This window comes from Ptychodera flava, chromosome 14 (assembly GCF_041260155.1).
Source record: "Ptychodera flava strain L36383 chromosome 14, AS_Pfla_20210202, whole genome shotgun sequence".
NCBI classification, from domain to species: domain Eukaryota; kingdom Metazoa; phylum Hemichordata; class Enteropneusta; family Ptychoderidae; genus Ptychodera; species Ptychodera flava.
In genome coordinates, this window is record NC_091941.1 from 41,341,524 (window position 1) to 41,360,738 (window position 19,215).

Here is a 19,215-nt window from a genome sequence, read left to right on the forward strand (position 1 = left end):
ACCACATGGTCTCCCTCCAGCAAATTGGCCAATTCTTGGTCTATACGTGTTCGAGTCCACATCCATCGCTGGTATTCACTTCCAGAGTCTTAATACAGAATAATTGGTCAATATTTTAGGCTGTAGGCCCTACAGACCATATTTTACATGTCAATTTCAGTTTCTAGAAGTGCGCCAAAAAGTCTCATTTGCACCCACTATATTTTAAAAGACTTACAATGACTTAAAACGCCTGGTACCCACGTGGCCAGACTGTTTCTCCGTTTGCAGCCAAATTCACTCCCTATTATGACAAAGATTACGTCATAAAATCTGCATCCTATTTTTTAATTTGGCACAAGTCTCGGTAATCTATCTTTCACGACTTTAGAACCAATTTGACCGTAGATTCGAGAATGACATAGGTGCACATTACTAGTTTTGTAAGCTACTACATAAAGCATACGGTTGAAACAAGCACTTTCTTTCAAACTGTTGACTTTGCCTGCAAACTACTTGTTACAACATTTAATGTTGTATGAGGTATCCCGGTCGATGTCGTCGGAATAGCGCAGTTAATAACTCAACGTCGTCTTTTGGCCTTCGTCCAGGGAGGCCGAAAGACGCCGAGATGCTAGACTGGCTGGTCGGGAGTTCTGGTAAGTTGAGTTTGGCTTGCGAAAATATGCTCAGGAGAGTACAATCGATGGTGAACATTGGATGGTTATTACAACTTGAACCTTGTTCCTCCATGGGTTGAATCTGTTATATTTATCCTAGACGACACTGGTGGGGCACTTTTAATCACATGGCGTGGACGGTATTTTATATATTTTGACTCGGTAATCCCATCGTTAATGGCGTCTTCATACTCATTAGGAGAGAACCATTTGATTTTTTTTTGGGGGGGGGGTATGGAGGAAATGGGTATGAGAGCAAATTTTTTTTTTCCTGTCACAGTGACAGCAATTTTTTTTTTCTACTGTCAGAGCTGCATCAATTTTTTTTTTTCAAATGGAGTAGCAATGCAAATTTTTTTTCTTTGTCATCAAGTTTGTGATGCGTTGTCATTATTTAAAAAATTTCGAGTGACACCCCCCCGTCAACCATGATGAATTTGAGTAACTCCCCTCTCTAACTCTGAAATTTTGACTGATCCCCCCACTTAGAAAAGTTAAATACAAATACATGTATTTGTAAAATTTACAAAATACAGCAACAGTAAGGGACTGGTCAGTTTCTTCGGCCTGGGGGGGGGCCGGTGGATTATTTTTTGCCGACGTCAAAAAGTGGCTGACCCCCCCTATTCCAAATTTTGAAAACAGGGTGACCCCCCCTATTCCAAAGTTTGAAAACAGGGTGACCCCCCCCCCCCTGCACGCGACAACTGTAATATGTAATAATATACCGGTAATACTGTAATACACACACACACACACACACACACACACACAGATATATATATATATATATATATATATATATATATATATATATATATATATATGTGTGTGTGTGTGTGTGTGTGTAATATATATATATATATATATATATATATATATATATATATATATATGTGTGTGTGTGTGTGTGTGTGTGTAATATATAAATATATTATATTTTACATACATTTATATTTTAACAGTCATTAAGTGTTTTAATGAAATTGTTGGCATGTCAGTTGTAAGATAGGAATTTCAAAGTGTCAATCTTAAAGTCTGAATACAGTACATTTGGAATGAGCTGTATTTTGAATGAGCTGTGAATGTATTTCACACTTTCTATGCTTAACCAGATGTCCTGAACTGTTGTACAGAAATGGATGAGCTGTAACTTTTGCATTATTTCCATGATTTTACATTCAAATTAGAATTAGTTCATGTGTATTAACTTACTGAAGGGTGTGCAAAGACGTGTTATTGGCCATGTACTCAAATCGCACGTGTAACTTTGAACGAGTCAAATAATAAAACGGTGCCGCACCCGATTATGGCGGCGCCCATGGCTTGAGTTCGCAAGAGTACACATGAAGTGTGAGTGTTGCGCATGCGCATTAGATTCCTCACAAGAAAATGGCGTCTCACAGTGGGAAACGTACGCCCGGTCATATCGGATTCTGACAAGGAATGGAGACAACAGCGCAGTAATGCGTCTAAACGCCTTAGCAAACTAGACATCGAAAACCAGATCGGGAGATGGCTTCAGTTAGAGGAAAAAACAGGGCTTGCAAATCCCGATTTGGCGGAGGAGTTAATTGATTGGTAAGTATAGGACCGGACAGCGAGTGACTGTACACAATATACCGTGTCGAATAGTGCGTGCTTGACGCACCATGGGTTGTGCAACGATGCCTTGATAAATTCACTATACATGTATTAATATTCAAAGAAGGTCACGTTTTAGCCTTTGAAAGATCAACTTTTGACTCTCCAAATGCTAGGAAACACCATAGCTTGAATAGAAATCACAACAAAATCTCACAAAATCTCATACTCGCGTACGGTAAGCTTTTACAACACAGTGAGTACTGAATCGTTTCACACATCTTGTCGCAGTTTGCCAGTTACAACAAGAATCGAAGTAAACAGTCACTGTCCTCCCCGGACCAAGCGACTGCTATTGCTACTGTTTTTAATACCGCCAGTTCTAAGCGCATGTTACGAGTTGGCAAACATCGGCTCTCGTAACATGTGGTGACAGGTGCAGCTAACGGAGCTACAGCAATATTTGAGGGCAGGGGAACTATTAATTTTGCTTGGGTAGGGGACATATTTTTAGCTGGCAGGGGAGCAAATTTTATTTTTATTGTCGGGCAGGGCAGATATCGGTTGGTTGTCCCGGGGACAGGGCTTTGCGAAAAACGAGGAGAGGGGGAGCTACTTTAAAACGGGACGGGAAGTTGAGCCATTATGTTTTAAGGGGAAATTTTTTCACAGGGCTGGGGAAAATCAACAGGTTTTTCATCACAGGGTAGGGTAGCTCCATGTCTGCAGGGAAATGGAATGACGAAATTTAGGGGGAATTTTTTGCAGGGCAGGGGAAATAGGCAAGTTTTTCCGCCACAGGGCAGGGGAGCTTCAAAAATTGACAGTGGGGAGGGGAAACTGGCAAAAGTAAGTGGGGAGAGGGTAAAAATGAAGTTTGAGTGCAGGAGAGCAAGTCGAAAAATTTTCAGTGACAGGGCAAATTATGAACAACTAATTAATTACTCTCATGACTTAAAATTAGTCAGGTCACATTACTTGTAATGCACAATATATCTTGTCATAGTAATGACCCCTTTAAAAGTGCATTGTTAATTGGCTGCACCTGTGTTGAGCCAGTACAGCAAGAAATTTCGTGCACATCATCAGTTTCATCTGGTCATGGGAAATAAATTATCCTGTTGTGTAACCTTTCTGTATAAATTGTCCGAACTATGGATACATCTTTGCTTAATGAGTCAGAAAATACTTGTTAGTAGTAGCACAGACACTAAAAAAGAGGGTCTATGGTAGTAGGAAGTGACGATTGAAGATTTGTATTCAACATGATTCAATTAAGGTGTACTATCGATCCTTTCAAGCAAAGTAAAAAATTCCATTTGCTTTACAAGTGTATCTGTCTTGAGCCAAATATAATGTAAACATATTTGTAAAGTAACCACTTTCTCACAGTAAGTGAGGCTACCCACAATTCCCCTTGATTTGTTCACTCAGATATTTTTTTGCTAAAGGCTTTTTCAATTTTATCAGTTTCTTAACAATTTTTAACTTGCAATTTAAGATCAGGATTATTTGTTAAAACTATGTTCCAAAATTATTGATTATGTTTTAAAATTCAAGAATAAATTGAATGAGAAGTCGATGTTTGGAGGTGCTAAAAATTGCACGCTTGTCAAGATAAAGTTATCAGCAACTAAGATGGTCTCATCATACCACCTGTCAGACATGCAAATTTCCTTTGTTACGAACATTAAAAAAAATCAATATCCTTTCTTTTACCAACACAGATGCAACTTATTCCTTAGTTTCCTTGAAAATATTGTGTATGACTGTCAAAAATCTATGTCGACAAAATTACAAAATTGCTATCTCCTCCGCGGAAAAGGGGTTGATCTTCTCATTATTCACAGGGAGAAATCAGAAAATTATGATTATCAGAACTATGTTGCCAGAATTTAAAATATGGACTGAGTTGTTCTCTGTACAGAAGAAATTTGCTTCAGTTCAGTTAGTGATCTCCGTGTGCACAGATCATGGAGAATTGTGGGTACCCTCACTTACTGTGTTTCTGTTTATCCATGGACACTCAAACCTCATGATTGTAGACTTACTTCAGCCATTCGGTCATGGTGACAAGCAAAAAACTGATAATGCCAGATGTTTAGATTGTTCAGCCTTTTTCTTCAATTTTCATCACACAAGTTGCTAACATTTTATTCCTTTCAGTTTCAGGTTTCGCAAACTACCGTGCAATGTTGTGAATTGAATGGTGTCTTCAGTATGCTGTAGCTGCCCAAGTTGTGATGTACAGAAAGTACTCTATATGGATACATTTACCATCTTCCCTTTTAGTAGAGATGTAAACTTTCTTAAAAAGCATGACAATTGTATACATTTTAAAACGTTACCTTTTATTCAACACATCGTCACTGTTTTCAATCTTAAAAAAAGCTTTCACCTTTTTTACAGTAAATGAGACAGTAAGCATGCAAGATAAAACATTCAAAATAAGAAAAAATTCATGTACAATTAGGGTAAATCCCTTTCAGGTCTAACCCCTATTTATAGGCTGAATTCGGGTACTTTACTGGGAACTCAGGCAGAAATAATAAAAAAATTAGGACAATGATTGCACTGAATGTCTTGTCACATTGAGGAATGTCTGTCCCCAGGACTGGCAAAATCCTGGTTATTGGACGAGTGTCTCTGTAAATACATGACATGTATGCAAATAAACGTGTACAACAATAAGTGTACATATAAAACTTTGCGTGAAAAATTCACATCAGTTGCTCCGTAGACATGAAGATAGCCATTGATGAATTTGATGGAAGCAGATATTCAAATTTGTACATGAAATGAGAAATGTGGCACACCAATACACATCACCATGAAAGGGTGATACAGTTGTTTGGCCAAAGCCAACTGTACTCCACAACTACTTGACACACAACAGTTACCGGTACAATGGATGGTACGGTAAACATGATATGTTGAGGTCAACAAATTAAAACAGTTCATGAGACTTCCCCCTGGTACATATACATACACCACACAATAAATTCCCACAATTTGGTTTGATTTCTACACACGACATTAGAATTTTTGTAACTTTTTCAGTTCTGCCTGAAAGCAATAAGGCAAACCCTCCAGACAAATGCCATACTTTTGGTGAGCAATTTATGACAAACTGAAGAGGTCATTCTCTTAGATAGAAAAGTCAGCATGTAAATTTCTTTTGTCTTTCTGGTGGATGGGGAAACAATATCCTTTTGTATCATGAAACAGGTGCAACTAGTCTCCCTACTTTCAATCACATTCTGTATGGCTGAGGACACAATCAGTGGAAATTTATGAAAATACTATCTCCTCTCTCAATCAAGCATAATTTTCTGAGTCATTTAAAATGGCAATTTAGAAGAATGGTGTCCTTAAAAGTACATTTTCAGAATTAAAGAAACCAGTCTGTGAATTTGTGTACACAGGGGAGACTTTGTAGATTTCACTGAAGAGTCTCTGAGTGTATAAATCATGATTAACATGTATAGGAAATATCAAGTACTGTGCCAAATGGGAGGTAACCAAGCTGCTGTGTTTGGGTTAAATGAGCTATATATCTTGTTATCGTTTTGTCACAATTATGCAATTCAGCACCATTTTACAAGTGGTATAGCCACAAACTGATTACATCAAATCACTGTACACAAGACACAGACGTCCTGAAAGTTTTGGCACTGTGTATCGTGTATGGCAGTTTTACGTCATTAGTTAGTGGCTATATCATTTGTAAAATGATGCCTACAATTCCCTTTATGCAAAATGTGTTGGAATGAACCCTGTATATTGACCAAACTGATCAGGATATTTATCTCTTATTTCCCAAACACAGCAACCTGGTATCACTCTAGTTTCCTGCGCCAGGTTTCCCATGCTCCCACAAATAAATTGCTGGTATGCAGCATGCCTGTTGCACTTGTGGTAGTCATCAAAGTCATTGGTGGCCATCATATCCATCCGATAGGCTCTAACAACTGCAAGGACTCCTTCGTCAAGGCAGATAACTCTGAAATCATGAAAAATATGATATTTGTTTCAATATGTATTGCTTTGAGTATATTTGCCATTATTGGATAAATTCTCATTGATCTCTACTTCCTTTCCCAAAGTTCTGAGTTTGGTGCTAGTTTGCTTGTCTCAAAAATATTTTTGGAAGAACAGTAACACTGTTACAGTAGCTATGCTGATCTTCTGAGAGGTGTTCTTCCTTTGAAATACCAAAATGAGGATTTTTATGTACACAATGAGGATTTTTATGTACACATGTAACAGTCTCGTCTTACATTTTAGAATTCCTCTGTGACCATGCCAGTGCATTCTCAACACTCAAGAGCATTACGTATCCAAAAGTCATTACATAAATAATTTGCCCAGCACACATGGCTTTCCATCTCAGTCAGTTGGTATTCATCACATTTAGAACAATTATTACATATGCATCAAGACTGTTTACCAGATCTGATCTAAACGCAAAGGATGACTTGCAGTTGATTGGATTTATTGCATTAAATTGACAATTCAGCCCATAAATGATCATGGGTAGGGACAATATGGTTAAAGTAGGAATTCCCTAATAACTTGTATGATGATTTTCTTAGAAAAATTTCATGGCAAACTGTCTGCTTGTTTGCATTCAGTTCATAAACATGCTGACTAGCAATCTGGAGATACAGAGCCCAGGCACCTCCCCACAACATTTTCTCTCAGCAAGGGTTGGCATCTGCCGACAGTTTTGACGGACACATCAATCTTGACTGCTTTGTGAAGGTCCAGGATGGGATCCTCCAGCCTGTTCAGATAGGACTGCAAAGTCAAATATTAAACTTATGTCCCTCTCAACCACCTGCAACAGAAGATCATGCTTCTGTTCTGGTGTCATTTTCTGCAGCATCTCCTGAAAAGAAGATGATATTATTGCGATGGCTATATGCTGATGTCAATCTGTATGCCCCATTATCACGGTGTGTATACAAAGCAAAATTTTACTTACATGAAGAGTATTTTTCCGTTGCTGCACATCTCGCATGCCTCATCTGCTCTTGTCACAAGCCTTCCCCATCTAGCCCCTCTTCCTCTGCCCAACCTCTGCATCCCTGTCCTCACCCTCTCCCTGTGCCTCTCCCTCTACCCTGTCTCCCTCTTCTTGCTTGGGATTCAGTTATTACGGAACTATCAGTAGAATCGGTCGGTGATGTCTGCAAAATGAAAGAATCAGAAAAATTACAAAGGAGATTCAAATGTAGATATACTGCACTCTGCCGGTCACTGATCAGTGTTGTGTTTTTCTTTGTTACCATCTTCTCTTCTAAACAAAGCCAAGTAAGTAGTCGACACTTTACTTTAATTCTTGACCATAACATGGCAAGTAAACTGTGGGTTAACTCTTGGTGGAAATTAAGATGTGTAAAGTCAGACTAAAAATTTGGAAGGAAATATGCTTTTGATGCATAACATATATATTTGACATTTTCAAAGCCACTGCATAAAAGGACCACCTTTGTCATTTATGTTGTATCATAGACCCTAGAGAAATCCACTGAAAATGTGTTGTTTACCCTTCAAATTTCCCAGCAAATTGTACTTCAATCAAAAGCCATGGCGAAAATACAAATCACAATAAAACAGCTGTTTGTCCTTGTTTTTGTATCACCATAGCAACGTTATAGTCACAAGTGCGAACAACGCCGTTTTCTTCCCTCCATGCTCAAAGTTCATCGCTTTGAAAAGAAAATTTCTAAAACGAGTTGGCATAAGTTTACAGCTGTACTACACATCACACAGCCGCCTTGTACCTTTCTTTCTACCTCCATGGTTGTAATGCTACCGTAATCATCACGAAGCTTGCTAAACTCGTCCTCTCAAACATAGAAGTAGGATCGGGGCCGTATGTCTCAACAGTTCGATTAGAGCTTACTAAAAACACACGAAAGGCATTGTTAAACTCAAGGTTATTCACACAATAATTCCGAATCTATGTGAAGTAAGTAATCCGTTTGCAAAATGACTCGGAAATTGACAGTGTTCAGAAATAAGATCGACTGCATTTGGTCAATGCCGCTCATGGTTCACGCATCATGCGTATGGCTCACTCAAGCCAATATAATCGAATACGTTCGTAATTACAAAACCCGAACGGCGTATCGCTAACTAAAAACCATTCTGGGTAAATCCAGATTCAAATTACTAGTTCTGGAAATCCGTGCGAAACAACGAACCACAACGAGACTCTAGCGTACGCGATGGGCAGCTACCCGTACGCTTTACCGGACTGCGACCAGCGGCCGCCTGGCGGGCCAAATCACAAACAAGCTCTAGTTCCTTGTCATTTCAATCGCATCGTTTATGCCTACAACTGTTGTAACACCCTCTTTGTTCAAATGAAACATCGAACTGGAGAACAATCAGCATTAAATACTAGGTTTGAGGGGGCAGAAAACACGTGAGTTTGTTTACAAAATAGACATAAGCTAAGTTACATTACCTCATGTGTGTAGACTCCATTGTTGTCGAGTTGCGAATGGGGTCACGCTCCCACATCGCGCAGTATCACACAGTAAGATCCCGCTCTCGTCCTGCGTGTGACGTTGCATTTGCTGTGTTCCTTTGTCACGTGACTGCTTTTGCGAAATGGCCGTACATTTAAAATGAGGCGATATCGCGAGAATTTCCTTGCGTTCTGTGTCGTTTGTGACTGTCCTAGTATGTTAGTTGAAGGGTATATCGCTTAATTGCAAGAATTCAATCAACATTCGAGACATTTGAGGGTATTTTAGGGTAAATAAAATGTTAAAAGTTACAGCTCACGGGCCTTTAATATCAAAGAGGAAAAAGCAGTGAATCAAAAACTTTGATGGGTGTTAAAGACTTGCCAGCCATCCAATTAAATCTCCTGAGGAGCCATAGACAGGCATTTTAGCCAAATCTGATGTGTGCAGAGTCTGAGATGACCTTTTCTTGTAACATTGATATTTGTGCATGTTGCTTTCTCATACTGAATTCTCATAGAGAGAACAGAAAAGTATCAGGAATTTGTCATGCTTTTCATATGAAATGGAGATTTCATAATAGTACACTTTCACTTAGCAAACATCAAGATATCTCTGGTATATATCTCTGATATATTAAAGTATGGCGCCCGAAGGGCACGGAGAAAAATATGAAACATCCTGATATCTCTGATATATATGTCTTGTATATTAAAGTAATGCACAGGAAGGGTGTGCTGAAAAATGTCTGATATTATATTAAAGTAATGCGCTCGAAGAGCACGCTGAAAAATATTGAACATACATATATCTCTGATATATGTATGCCTGATATGTTAAAGTTGGGCGTGCTGAAAAATATGTCTGATTATTAAAGTTACGCGCCCGAAGGGCGCGCCGAAAAATGCAACTGGATGAAATTTGTGGCTGACACGATGCATTTTAGGCAATGATGAGCCTGTGTCGAAATTCAAAAACACACTGACCCCCCCTATTGGGCATTTCAAAAACATGGTGACCCCCCCTATCACCAAAGTCAAAAACAGGGTGACCCCCCCCCATGAATCCACCGGCCCCCCCCCCCCAGGCCGAAGAAACTGACCAGTCCCTAAAGACCTTTGAAATCCTGATGTACTCTGCTAGACTATCATCAGTTATCTCATGATGGTTCAAAAAAGGTGAATCCATCAAAATGAAATTGCAAGTCACAATAAAATAAAGATATAAAAGCTCACGCAGTATCTAATCATATAGTATATTGTTTAATTTGGATGGGTATTATGACAGGGTTTTCACTAGGATATCTGACCGCGCAGAATTTGAAAGTACAGGGGGAGAACACGCGAGAGGCTTACGGGAAAGTGTCACAGGGGCTTTCCCCTATCTTGCATGGAAATTTTTGAGATATTGATGTGTGCAATGGTGCAGTCTGGTGCAATCTGAGAGGTAGTCTCGCATGCCAGACCTTTAAACCTGCGTGCGGCGCGAGCGGCGAAGCCGCGAGCAGCGAGTAACCGCAGGTTACGAGGTCTGGCTAGAACCGACGTGCTATATATACTGTCGAATAGAATGCTTCGAAAATCGGCTGGATGAAAGAGTACATCTGTTGTTTATTCATGAATGTAGGTGGAGCGTCTAAAAATAGCCTTTTGAAATTGACTGAATGATTGTGTCATTTATCCAGAAATGTTTCATTCGAAGTAAACTGCCTTACGTTGACCTCAGACAGTACGGCTTCATGAAATCACGGTTACGCTATCCCCAGTAACCATGATGAAAAAATCTACAAAAATGATCTATGCCGTTGAAGAAAGTGGTGATGGACAGCCTGAAACCGAAGCAGGAGGTAGCCATGACAGATTATCTGGAAGGAGACGACGTTTCCGTGAATTTGCCGACAAGATATGGCCAATCTCTAATTTTAAGATTGCTCCGGCCTTGCTTCAATCAATGCTTGCGATTGCATTTTAGTTGATCGTCGACATCCTCTATGGAGTTTTGCTTTTTCATTTTGCTCCGTTCAAACGAAGCTTAGATTTTGACCCCATTCAACTGCCGATGAGCTGGTGGTAAATGGCCTCACAAATAAATTCTCGCCGTAGATATTTGCTTGAGTGTTTTTTCGGCACAGATATGTAAAACGTGGTGGACAAGTACACTGAAAATGCGTTGTGGCCGTCTGTACGCGGTGCGGTGGTCCAAAGTTATACTTATTAGCATAGGAAAGACAGCCCACTTTTGACGTCATCACATTCCTGAGCAGTTGGTTCTTGCCAGACCTCGTAACCTGCGGTTACTCGCTGCTCGCGGCTTCGCCGCTCGCGTCGCATGCAGGTTCGAGGTCTGGCATGGCATGCGAGACTATCTGAGAGGTGTTTTTTAATTTTTTTACTACGTGAAACTGTTAGAACACCCCAAGGGGGAGAGCACGAAATTTTGGGAAATTGATGTGTTTAATGGTGCAATCTGAGAGGAGTTTCAGGTTATTTTGCACTCGGTAAAACTGTTTGAAAATGACATTGAACACTGCAATATTTTTTTGCATTTTATGCATGATCAGTGTTTGTGTCACAATATTCAACAACCAAACAATGACAATACAATTTGTGAAAAACAGTTCTGTTTGCCAGAGACTGAAGATAAATAAATATACAGGAATGGAAAATCTGTGACCTTCTTGTGTCATTTCTCCAGCTGCCAGCTTCTAATAAAAAGCATGAATATGGTATGTTTAACTGTCAAAATGGTCATTGAACTGAGGTAAATGAAAACATGTTTCTGTGATAATAAAGGATGAATTCACAACAGTTCAGTTTTGTCCTAGATCCTATGAAAATTTTGAGAAATTGATGTGTGCCACGGTGCAGTGTAGTGCAATCCGATAGGTATTTTAAATTTGTCTTTTACCGGTAAAACTGTTAGAAAACCAAGGGGAGGGAGACACAACACACGAGAGGGGGTGCCCCCCTCTCGCATTGAAAATTTTGAGAAATGGATGTGTGCAATGGTGCAATCTGAGATGTGTTTCAATTTATTTCGCCAAAAAAAATTAAGTAACCCCGCCCCCTTCTTCCTCTCCACATTTTGAGTAACGCCCCCCTGAAGTTTTCAATTTTCTTAGTGACCTCCTCCCTTGTATTTCATTATATTTGTTGTTCCTCAATTTTTCATTGTCAACTTGTAAATCTTCCTAATATATTTATATTGAGAGAATAATGTATTGATTTCAACACTAGTTTATTGACTCCTATCTTGTGTTTTAAAATTTTCACAATTTACAGAAGTCAAAAAGTCCCCTTTAGATAGTGCCTATGCAATTGAGATATTGCAACAGAAATCCTGAAATATGATTTCTTGGGTCAGAAAAGGGAAGGAAAACATTGAGTGTACTGAGGTGTAAAGTAGACCTACATGTATGTAGTGCATGCTTATATCGTAAGTGCGGGGAAAAAAACATAAGAATTGCTTGTGGTAAAAAACATTTGCGCCGCCTATGGCGGCGCGCCGGCAAAGAATAAATGAGAATAGGGTTTCCAAATTTTGCTAATTTCTGGTGCATTGTGACAATTTTTTTTTTCACTTCTGTCTGTTATGACAATTTTTTTTTTCTCAGGCCATGACAGGATCAATTTTTTTTTCTTCTATCTCACCTGGCGACAATTTTTTTTTTCTCAAAATCCTCCATACCCCCCCCCCCGAAATCAAATGGTGTACCCCTAAACACTGTCGGTGAATGCAGTTACACGAGTTCCAGGTGGGCAGGTACTAGGCCTTGTGTGATATTTTATCTTGTTATTCTCACACTGTTGTGTGTGGTGGTCTTTCCAGTCTTCCGTCGAGTTATTTCCAGACAAATTAAAGCGTCCACTTCTCCTCTTTTGACGAATTCGTTCACCGTACATCATATAGCTCGGTCGTTGTCTATCGCTGGCGGTTTCCTTATACCATGGCGGCCTTCCTTCTGGGCTTGTGCCGCTCGAAATGCGAACTTGGGCTAGTGATAGCTTCAGTAGTCTCATGTCATTGTTGTAACAACGCAGTATATGAGTACGTTCTCGGTCCAACGTCGCCAGCCGAAGTTTTAGTCTTACCATTTCAGTTCGATTACATCTCAGGGCATGCTGTACACGGTCTGAGTAACAGTTTGGTTTTTCAGAGTTGCCAACCATGTTGCGATAAGTTTTTTACTACGTGCAACCATACTACCAAAGTCTTTTTGCCTGAAAAATGACACTGTAATACTAGCCAATTGCATATTAAGCGTGCACTCGGCACTGTCTCCGTGATATCATATATTCGGGGCGAGCTGCACCACAGCCATTGAAAGGCCGGATAGTTACAAGCCATATCATTCGAGAATTTGATAGCTCTCTTGTACCAATCCAGCTCAAGTTGGGATAATTTGCCTTTCGAACCGATGTATAGGTGCTCAGGTATAAAGATGTTTTTACTCTGCTAACACTTGGTCATCTTCGATAGATTTGAAATTTCAGTCAGTTGCTATGCGGTCACTATAGACTGCAACAAGGTATTCTTCACAAGTTTTGGTAAAATCTTCACCCTTTCTCACAGTTCCTTATTGTTCAATTTTAAGGCAGCGATGGAGAATTGAAACTTCTCAGGTTTTTCTAGCATGCAAGTATCCTTTACGTATATTTATAATACCTCAGAGGAATCCATGGTTCCGTACACCGCTACTTATCACAAAACGCAATTTTGAACCACTGCAATAAAATAGACTTCAAGGCAAAATCTCGCTTACAGAAATCTTCGTTGAAGTCTGAAGAAGATCGTGCATTCCATAAACAAATTTAGCCGAGAACGGATTTATCTCAAATTTGGATTTTAAGTGAAGATAAACTCAGTGCACTTTCTACTATCTTTCTCAAAAAGGAATAGCATGTAACAAATACTCGTCCTGGAGTGTATAGTTATAAATCTAGCGTACTTCTATAGAGGAAGACAATATTGTATATGGACAATCATCCTAAGTTGCAAGAGGATCTGTAGCGTTTGAGAACATTTACAAAGACAGTCCATTGAGCGGTAGTTTCCTAAATCTATAGGGTGTTAAGAAAAGTGTTCCAAGTGTTAAAAATAATGAAAATTACTAACAATTCAATAGTGTATTAATTACTCTTAGTATATCTCAATATCACCATAGGTTTTGAAAAAAAAGATGCAAATATTACACAATGTAGGCCCTAAAGATATTGCGCAATTTTTTCAAGGTAAAATGCAGAGAGTTGACTTTGCGATATTTGGACCTTTGAACTTTGAACTTTACCCTTTTCGACGGATGTAGAGTTTCAGTCTTGTAATTCAATACAAAGGGTAAAGTTGCACCTTTACCGAAAGTGTATAGATTTTATTTATTTGAAGCATGGATGAATGAACTTCTAAAGTCGCACATAGCGTTTCTATACTTGATGATGCCAAATCACAGTCTTCAGAGACTGGTGTGCATCAAAATGTTTAATTTGAAGTCTCTTCCTAATGTCAGTTTAATTCTTGCACTGACACTGGCTTCGTCAGGTTTAATCTACCTATAGATACGTCTCTCAGTGTATCCAGAATATATGCGACTCATCCCACAGGCACCAGTGGGCTGGATGGTTTGCTTGATCAATCGATTTTCTGCTCGATCTATAGATCTCGTACTCTATCTGCCCGCCACTGTTGCAGATCGAGTACGAGAGCGATAGATCGAGCAGAAAATCGATCGATCAAGCAGACTACCCAGTCCACTGACGCCTTTGGACTCATCAACAATAGTCTGTCCGCACATTAGCTTGGTGACATCTAGTCTCCCCAACCGGGGGGGGGCTGCTCGAATCAAGGAGGTACCTCCACGCTGGCTCGCGAAGTTGTGGATCTACTAGTTTTGAGTGACAGACAACTTCCCACTTATACCGTTCTTTCGTTTTATCTCTCTTATTTGATAGTGTACTCTAGCAAATGTTATTCGAATTTTTCACTCTAGAATTTTCAGCATTCTGATTTGACATGAAGATGAAGAGCAGAGCGTGTACACTTCATTCGAGGTTGGATACAAACCTGAGATCGATTACATAGCTGATATTGGCTACGATTGTCTCAGAGTAAATGGGAATCTAGATCCATTGTAAGAAAGTATCTTATCGGACAGTTGTAATGACCGAGAAAAGGTAACTGTCACTCTTGTTTAAAGAGTTTCACAAAATGCCTTAACTAGATTTTGGGTTCATTACTGCGACAGAAATAAGCAAAGTTTATTCCAATTGTTAAGACATCTGTAAGAATAATACCATTTTGTTGTCGAATATATAGTATCTCAGATCACATGAAAGCTGCACAAATTACCAAAGAATCGCAGTGTTAGTAGTAGACATGAGGAACGTGGACTTTCGTGGTTTCCAGGATGTTCGTAAAGTAACCGTGTTCCCTCCACGAAATTCTCAGTAAATGACAGACTTGACAAGATTGAATTTTACAGTAAACATATGTCGAAATAACAAAATATATTAAATTAATAAACATATTACAAACATAAGGATAAATATATTCAAGTATATTGCAACTTTTGTACACACTCATGGTTTGACTAGCTGGAAGAGAGAAACCACAATTTGTTAGACTATTTTGAGATCATACAATGAAAGGATTGTACGGCTCTGCAGCTCACATAGGTTTGGAAAAACGTAGAGTATCACAGTTTCTTTTCCGCCACCAGCCAGACCCGAAGAGATTAAAATAAATTCATTGGAGAGATCTGGAAACAGACCCCTATAGTGTGGCGATTATCAGGTAAAAAGAACAGCAAGAGGTCAGGCAGAGGTGAAGACATCGCTATCTCTGCGATCAGATTTTAATCAAGTATATTTCAACTTTTGTACACACTCATGGTTTGACTAGCTGGAAGAGGGAAACCACAATTTGTTAGGGTCTAGACGTGGAAATGAAATTCGAGATAAAACCCAGCTGTATGGTGGCCTAGAGCTGCCGCAAAAATACGTCAAAATTATTACTGGGTTTAGTAGTACCAAAATGTTTGCGTCCACTTGTCTGGACGAGCAGTTTAGTGGCCAACAACATGAGCCACCCGGCCTTAGGGCTATTCCCTATATATGTACGCCCGACGACCTGAGCACATTAAAGAGCAGTGACGTCAGACTGATCTGATCACCTATCCGACTCAGTGTCCGTCCACCTATCCTGCTGATCACATATCTGATGTATACATCCACTTTGCGTCGCTGTCTTCTCGAAGGACTATTAAAATATGGATTCGCAAACTTTATTATAAAGTTTGTCAAAAGCACTGGCTGTAGAAAGCCAGGGGTATTTTTGGCCTTAGGAGATATTGGTAATAACGATAAACTGCACAAGCAACGGTGAAATGTCGTTTAAGTACATTTTGAAAAGCTTTTTTCTGCAAATAAACGTGTTTATTAGAAGCGACCCACAAGCATGTCATTCGCACAGTTCCAGCTATTTTCAATCATATGGCACCAAACTAATGGTTTTGAATCTAAATGATCAACCAATTCCGTGTCAAGACTCTCGCTTCGATCCTCAACAAGAGCGATAGTTTCGAAACTGTCGGATCATTCACGCAGTTTGTCATCCACTTGAAACTTCAACCCGGATATCTACGGAGACAACGTGTCGTGAACTTATTTTCAAGTTACCCGACCTACACGTCGACACTATGTTATTTTAAAACAGGATATAATAGGAAATGGGATACATTCTGAGTTTTTCTTTTCGTTTACTTTAAAAATATGGAATGTTTGCAGACTATTTCCTTGTAGAATTTCAAGGATATGAAACGCCTTTACTAAAGACCCAACAAGAGACTTTGTGAATTTCATTCTATTTAGTTGTTCGATATGATTAATTTCCTAGTTTGACAATAATTTAAAAGGACACTTAACATTTGAGTTTAGGAGCAAGATTATATCTCCAAACAACTTCTTGTACAATTTAAGCTTATGTTTGCTCATAATTCAATTACAGTATGTTGCACTGTGCCTTGTAATGGCAATTGACAACTTTATTCGTGAAACTCGCCTTGCCCTCAGAGTTAGGGACTGGTCAGTTTCTTCAGCCTGGGGGGGGGGCCGGTGGATTCATGGGGGGGGGGGGTCACCCTGTTTTTGACTTTGGTGATAGGGGGGGGGGTCACCATGTTTTTGAAATACCCAATGGGGGGGGGGGTCAGTGTGTTTTTGAATTTTGACACAGGCTCATCATTGCCTAAAATGCTAGTGTCAGCCACAAATTGCATCATTCAGTTGTATTTTTCGGCATGCCCTTCGGGCGCGTAACTTTAATAATCAGTCATATTTTTCAGCACGCCCAACTTTAACATATCAAGCATACATACATCAGAGATATCTGTATGTTCAATATTTTTCAGCGTGCTCTTCAAGCTCATTACTTTAGTATATCAGACATTTTTCAGCATGTCCATCAGGTGCATGACTTTAATATACAAGGCATATATCAAAGATATCAGGATGTTTCATATTTTTCGGCGCACCCTTCGGGCGCCATACTTTAATAAATCAGAGATATCTTGATGTTTGCAAAGTGAAAGTGTACATTATGAAATCTGCATTTCATATGAAAAGGATGACAAATTCCTGATACTTTTCTGTTCTCTCTATGAGAATTCAGTATGAGAAAGCAACATGCACAAATATTTCACAATATACATTTGATACAGTGACTTATTTTAGAGATAGAAAAATGACAAGATATCTTTCCTTCTCATTGATGCAATTATTTTCCTTTGTGTCACAGGTTTTTTGTAGAAAGATGCTTTTTTATGAACAAAATAACATTAAAAAAGGCAGTTTTTGTCATTATTAGCTGTGCTTTTATGGTTTCAATGTTACAAGAAAAGGTCCTCTCAGACACTGTACACATCAGATTTGGCTAAAAAAGCTCTCTATGGCTCCTCAGAAGATTTAATTGGATGGTTGGCAAGTCTTAACACCCATCAAACTTTTTGATTCACTGCTTTTCCTCTTTGATATTAATGATTGACATCCATTTCTGTACAACAGTTCAGGACATCTGGTTAAGCATAGAAAGTGTGAAATACATTCACAGCTCATTCAAAATAAAGCTCATTCAAAATGTACTGTATTCAAACTTTAAGATTGACACTTTGAAATTCCTATCTTACAACTGACATGTTAAGAATTTCATTAAAACATAGAATGACTATTTAAAATATAAATATATATGTAAAATGTAAAATATAATATATATATATATATATATATATATATATATATATATAAAATTTATGTCCACCTTTTGTTTTACCTATGTGGCGCGCCGGGGGGGGGGGGTCACCCTGTTTTTGAAATTTGGAATAGGGGGGTCACCCTGTTTTCAAAATTTGGAATAGGGGGGGTCAGCCACTTTCTGACGTCGGCAAAAAATAATCCACCGGCCCCCCCCCCCCAGGCCGAAGAAACTGACCAGTCCCTTAATTTGTTGAAGCAGTACACTCACATCCATTGGTGGTGCATTTGCAAGAACGGCTAAAGTACTCGTAAATGTTGTAAAATTCTTCGGGGATTTCATACGCTTTCCGGAGAAGACCAGTAGCCCCACTTTCACTGTACCGCTCAGATACTGTCAGAATTCTCAGAAACGGTCTGGTTGAGAGTTTGCAAAACCATGTGTATGCCGCTGGCGTTAATGAATGCAGTGGAAAGAGTTTAAACGACTTTACCCCTTCTTGGCATAGCTGTATATGAATACTTGTCTGGAGAGATTCTAGCAAAATGGCGAACCCTACAAACTGAACCATGGTGAGCAGAGTCCTTGAACTGAAACTGACGAGGAGAAATTCTTTGAAATAAACTCATACAACGGAAGACACCAAACGAAAAAACACGGAATATTTATAGTAAGCAAACGAAATTCAGCATGCTTTCATCGATACTCAGACCTGACATGATTGGCAAAACATCTGATCTCGTCATTACATAAATGGCCAATTACGCATTGATAAATTATTCCCAGATGTAACCACATCTTTCTATTTTCCTGAGGCGCTAACAAATTGATATATTAAAACTATACCAACCTTTATCAAAGTTGGATGGCATCAGCCAGTCACATTGCCTAGACCCTACACGTCGCTTACGGCCTCCGTGCCTCCGACCCCACTCGGAGGCACGGAGGCCGTAAGCGACGTGTAGGGTCTAGGCAACCAATCACAGCGCATCCATCATTGGTACGTTTTCGGGACAACAATAGAGACATTGAGATAACGTCATGTGTAAATTATATGCCGATGGTTTGGAGAAAAAAAACAGTTGATCAGCATATCACTTGAGAATTATTTAGGATATATTCAATTCAATTCAAAGTCTTAATCATTGAGAATTTCAAGTTGGTCGTACTATCGGAGATGAAAGTTTATTTTCGTGGACTTGTTGTGCGGATTCAGATTGAACTATGATAGCCAATCAGCTTTCAGTATT

General features: G+C 39.2%; 1 long non-coding RNA gene across 1 annotated transcript; it reads left to right on the plus strand.

Moving 5' to 3' along the window:
* Positions 1 to 1,819: 1,819 nt before the first annotated feature.
* LOC139150526 (uncharacterized) lies at positions 1,820 to 4,602 on the plus strand. Its single transcript, XR_011556237.1, has 2 exons — positions 1,820 to 2,240; positions 4,410 to 4,602. It is a non-coding gene; the product is annotated as an uncharacterized lncRNA (long non-coding RNA).
* The last annotated feature ends 14,613 nt before the right edge of the window (positions 4,603 to 19,215 follow it).